General features: G+C 32.2%; 1 protein-coding gene across 2 annotated transcripts in view; it reads right to left on the bottom strand.

Annotated features, from left to right (window-relative positions):
• The window catches only part of SGCZ (sarcoglycan, zeta), a 1,069,593-nt gene that overhangs the window by 174,001 nt on the left and 889,536 nt on the right, over window positions 1-6,056 (bottom strand). The window lies entirely within an intron of this gene.

The raw sequence follows: 6,056 nt of genomic DNA, 5'->3' as shown, positions 1-6,056 counted from the left end.
GCTCCTGGTCAGGCTGGTCTCAAACTCCTAACCTTGAGCGATTCACCCGCCTCGGCCTCCCAGAGTGCTAGGATTACAGGCGTGAGCCACTGCGCCTGGCCTGTTTGTTTGTTTTTTAATAAGAGTCATCCTGATATGTGTGAAATGGGATAACATACTTTTTCAGCTAGCGAGATTTGGAGGGCCAAGATGCTGAAAATGAAAGATGTTTATTCTTCAAAATTCTTGCTCCCTTGTTTTCCTCTCGAAGTACTTGCCAACTTAAACAGCTCAAGACAAGAGGCAGAGGCTAAGAAGCTGGTAGACCATAGATAGGAGGTGAGAAGGAAGCAACACTCTCTCTAATCTCATGATCCTGTGGACACAGACATTAAATTGCAGGCCTGTCAAGGCAGTCAGGAATTGAGGAAATAAGATTCTGGAGAAAAGGAAAGTGACTTATGTGGACTCTGCATAGGATTTTCCTCAAGTCTTTTGCTGGCTAAGAAGTTGCCCAGAGAGAAGCTAAGAAGCTGAATTAAAATATCTGAGAATTACAGGAAAACTTTCAGAAGTTCTATATGCTGGAGAAGAAAATTCAGATATTAGTACTCGCTAAGGAAAGGGGTCCCAAATGAGAGAAAAATGCAAGTTTCTCACCACACATAGAGGAACGCTGTGCTGTGCTAGCTTGGAGTGCTCAACAAAATTGGCACAAAATAGATTCAGCAAATGCCAAAGACACAAGAGAGGTGTCTCAGCATTTGCTTGAGCAGAGGCAACTGGCTTAAAGCGGCCCGATTGCCTTAGAACTGCTTTAACTGTCCTAGAGTACCCTTTAGCTAACTGTAGTACTAAAATCTCTGCCTAGTGGAGAATTATAATGTCATTAATATAAGGTGGGTTGTATGTTACATGGTTGCAAGATACATGGTACTTGTACTATGCATGCTTCAGTTTGTAACAAATGGAAGTAAAGCCCTGGCCAATGCCAAAGAGAAAGGAAAAAAGTGGGTGGGTGGGGAAAATGGTTTAGAAAAGAATAAATAAAATTTGCAATGTAGAGATGACATGATTGTATAGGTGGAAAATCCAAGTAGTGCCCATATAAATTATTGGAATATAGTGGCTTCAGTTAAATTGCTGGATGAAATAGTCAATTGTGTTTTTATACATGAGATTAACTAAAAATGAACATTAAAACCACAATCATCTACCAATACAAACCCATCAAAATCACTAAAACTACACATTTTTTTATAATGTCAAGTTTACAAGAGGAAAGTGAAGGAATTGGAATTTATATATTGCAGGTGGCAATATTGTACCACTAATTTAGGAAAATATTTGACAGTAATTTCACTTCTATATATATAAGTTGGCAAAATAAAAGCATAAAAGCAAGTAAACAAACATGTATATGCACATACACACACACATACATGATGCATTTAAAATCTATAAAGAATTCCTACAAAACAATAAGACAGCCAACACAAAAGAAAAATAGACAAATGAATTGAACAGGAACCTCACAGAAGAGGATATTAAATAGCCATAAACTTAAAATAAAGTGGTTAACTTCGATATTCATCAGGAACATGTCAGTTAAACCAAGAGTGGTGATCTTAAATCTTACCGTTAGAGAGGCAAATCTTAAAAAGAATGGCAGTATCAAAAATTGGTAAGAAAGTAAAACACCTAGAACTCTCATATATTGCTGGCAAGAAGGTATATTTGTACAATTACTTTAGAAAACTGTTGGCAGACTTACTCATACTGAATTATGGAAGATTTATAGAGAAAATCTGACCCAGAATTCTACCCCTAGAAATACACCCAGAAAAGTGTGTGTAAATGTTTCCTACAAATAGCAAAGAAATGTGAGAGTATAGGTTATGCAGAAAAAAATGTAGTACAACAAACACATTATCTCTGCAGTTATCCATTTTTTTTTTCTGTCATAGGAGAGGTCTTACTGATCTCTCTTGATACTAGAAACTTTGTTCAATAATGCGAGTTAAGTCTTGTGCTATTCAAAACTTCTTTCTCAGATTTCTTGGAAGTTTGAATTCTATTGCTTGGTTCCTAAGGGCTTCTTACAAAAGAGAAAAATGTTCAGTCCTAGTCTAGGCTAAGCTACAAGATATTCTAAAGTTTTTATCATTGGTTTCAGTGGAAAGAAAATAGTTATTGCAGCCTCGGGAGACCCAGATTCTAGCCAAGCTCCACTCCTTCCTAATATGTGACTTGATCAAATCTCTCTGAACCCGAAGTTCTCTGACTTATTAATTAGGTAGCAGGAGTAAACGGCCTCCCAAGTCCTTTCCTAATTTTGACTTCCTATGGCTCCAGGATAACTGCTTTTCAAGGTCAGGCAGGGGATACTGTGATATTCCAAACTGATTAATTCTCCTCACCCTCCTGCTCTTTACTTTTTATTAACTATCAACAAACATCTCATCTAACGTTGGCTTCATTTGACTTATTTTTGGCTAGAAACTGGAAAGAAAATTTGTTTTACCTATATTAGCTAGCCATAAATATAACGATTTATATTTTAAATGCATCTTATTCACTTGATAAAAACACTTCAAAAATATGTTTTTCCATTTAAAATATAAATAAACACATATACGATTATACATTACATGTATATTTTTCTCAGGTATACTAAGGACTCTAGGAAACCTGCCTTATCCTAAATATTGTTGAATAATGACATAGAAATTCCACTGACTGAAGAAGCAAATCTGAAAAGGCTACATACAGTATGATTCCTAGTATATGACATTCTGGAATAGGTAAAATCATGGAGACAGTAAAAAGATTAGTGGTTGCCAACAATTCAAGGGAGGGAGAAAAAATAAAAATTATAATATTTAATCTTCCTCTATGATACATAAACGTGTGTGTGACTTTTTAAAAAAATAAAAAACAAAGTTTAGATTGTTTCCTTTTTTCCCCCGTCTTGTAAACATTCTAATCAAAAGTTATTGTTTAAGAGAGTAGTGTTTGATAACATCTTTGTAAGTAAGTCTTCCATTATGTTTATTTCCTCAATTTTCATGATAAAAATGCTTATCCTAACACCTGCTCAGAAAAACTAATGCATCTGTCCTTAATCAGCCATAGAGAATACTAGCCCTAGTTACTTGCCAGAGGCTATAATTTCCTATTAAAATTCCAGCTGAAAGACATTATGTTATTTTAAAGAACAAGTCTAAGAGAAAATCTACCCATTTTTCTTAGAAGTCTACATTCTAGCATTTGATAGAGCCTGGCAGCAGAAAGAATCCATATTGAGCTAATATGAGTGTAGCCTCTGGCAGAATTCCTGCACTGAGGTGAACTTCAATGCAATGTCTTGAGCTTTTACTGAGGATTTCTACAATAATCAGCTACATGAATTCTACTTTTTAAATTGCCATAAAACTTGTGTTGAGAATATTTTCTATTACATTATTCATTGTCCTCCATATGTGAGAGAGTTCCTTATGAATTCAGTAATAGAGAAAGAAAACCTTTGTGTTCCTCAGAAAATTGTGTGCTTATTTTTTTACAAAATTTTAGTTATTAAATTGAGATTTTATGTTTAGTAATAAAAATTATCATAATCTTCATATTTAATATTTTCTCCAAAACATTCTATTTTTATTTTACAAAGTACAGTTTATAAAATAAAGCATTATAAGTTATTTTATAAAAGAGAAAAATAATACATACACATATAAATATAAATCTCAATATTGAATTAAGTTATTTTCAACAAATTACAGCATATTTCTAAATTTAAAATACATACTATATGTCATATATATAATTCACTTTGAGGAGCCTTGTAAGAGAACCTCAAAGAAATAGGTCATTATCCTCTAAAATAGCTGAAACTTAGGAAAAATTCTCACCAAAATCATTAGGAAAATAATTTACTCTATGGTACATTCTGAAAGGCAAGCCAAGACCAAAAATAAGCCTATTTTTATGCCAATATATGGACAATATTTAAAGGCACTTTGACTTAAAAATTCTTTGGTCCTGGGTCAATAATAGTGTGTCATCTTGACTTATTATCAATTAAAGGTTTTTTTTTTTAATTTTAAAGTGCAACAATAAGCTTTGCTTTAGAATACATACTTTTTACAATGTGACTGAGATATTAGTAATTCAAAAAGTTATTGAATTGAAAGAATATATTTGCGCTAATAACATACTATTTGTAAATATACTAATTCCTAGGAGAAATATTTAATATAGGGATTTTCTTATTTTTTGAGAAGTGACCAAAATTCTAAGGTGTTCACTCTTTTTTGGAAAATAGTTTATTAAACACTTTCTTAGACTAATGGCTTATGTTATTATCCTACACTCTAAACTATTTTTACCATTGCTTTCTTACTCTCAGCTTTACCTTTTCTAGTGGGCTAGATGTTTCTTCAAGTTGAACACTTCTAATAATCATCAGCAGCATCACTAGTTAGACACTGACTTAATGTAAAGTGTGTGCTAAGGATGTACAAAAAATTCTGCCTCTGTAATTTATTATATCAAAAATGATTGTGCTATATCACAATTGCTTTTTGTGACTGAGTAGAACTCCATGATATATGTATACCACATTTTATTAATCCACTTATGTATTGATGGACACTTGGGTTGTTTCCCACATCTTTACAATTGAGAATTGTGCTGCTATGAACATTTGAGTGGAGGTGTCTTTTTTATAGAGCGACTTTTGTTCTTTTGGGTAGATGCCCAGTAATGGGATTGCTGGATCAAATGGTAGTTCTACTTGTATCTCTTTAAGGTATCTCCATAGTGCTTTCCACAGAGGTTGCACTAGTTTACAGTCCCACCAGCAGTGTATGAGTGTTTCTATCTCTCCGCATTCATGCCAACATTTATTGTTTTGGGACTTTTTGATAAAGGCCAGTCTCACTGGAGATAAGTGATATCTCATTGTGGTTTTGATTTGCGTTTCCCTGATGATTAGAGATGTTGAGCATTTTTTCATATGTTTTTTGGCCATTATTCTGTCTTCTTTTGAAAAGTTTCTGTTCATGTCCTTTGTCCACTTTTTGATATAACTTTCCTCTTTCCTAATTACAAATGGCTATTACTCTCAAACCCAGTAAGTCTGCCTATCGAAATAAAAGTATAAAGTCTATAAAATAGCTACATTTTTATTACTGGTTCTACAGGTATTGGAAATCAAGCTGTGCTGTTATTTTATAGTTACATTTATTCAGAACAATTGATTGATTTTACCCCATAGGCAGTATGATGCATACAAATTATCATGTTTTCTTCTCTGGACTGTATATTCCAAAACACTAGCATTCAAATATTTATAATATACTAATATTATAATGTTCTTAGAATACATAAACATACTATGAAAGTCAACCAGAAAAAATAAAATATAAACCAAATGAGTAAAATATAATAATAGCGTCTGTATAATATCAAATCCCTAAGCATAGTTGTTAAATAAATATATATAAATACACACACGTATGTATACCTAAACATGTATTTATAGCACTTAAAATATTTTTTAAAATTTCTAAAAAATTCTTTGCAATGAACCTCTAAAGCTAAAAAACATTACTTTAAATCCTCCCATAATTTCTATTTAATGACTAATTTTTAGCATTTATATGTTTAAATATTCTGTTTGTGAAGCCACATCAATTTTATACAAAGCTATATCAAATGATAAAACTTTATTTTCTCAAAAGTTGACATAATTGAGTTGGAAGCATCTGGATTTATTCCTAAGCAGTTTTCTGTAGTTCAACATTAATAACAAATATTTGCTGAATATATTAAAAAACTATATGTGTATTTCAATTTCAATTTGGCAAGCTAGCGTTTCTACTGCTATAAATAAGACATTTATCTCAACACTATTCTTAATTCCAAATATGTTATTATTACATCTAAGTGATTATATCAATCTCTTCAATCTTTATTGCATATTTTTATTCATTCCCAAAGCGTTTGTGTACTTTATTGGTTTATGTACCACAAGCAGATGTTTTGCTATAATTATGTCAGGAATGCAAGATAATTTA

The sequence above is a fragment of the Propithecus coquereli genome, unplaced genomic scaffold (assembly GCF_000956105.1).
Source record: "Propithecus coquereli isolate 6110/MARCELLA unplaced genomic scaffold, Pcoq_1.0 Scaffold159, whole genome shotgun sequence".
Classification (NCBI taxonomy): Eukaryota; Metazoa; Chordata; class Mammalia; order Primates; family Indriidae; genus Propithecus; species Propithecus coquereli.
Note: the sequence above shows the minus strand (reverse complement) of the source record. Positions and strands in the feature narration are given on the sequence as shown.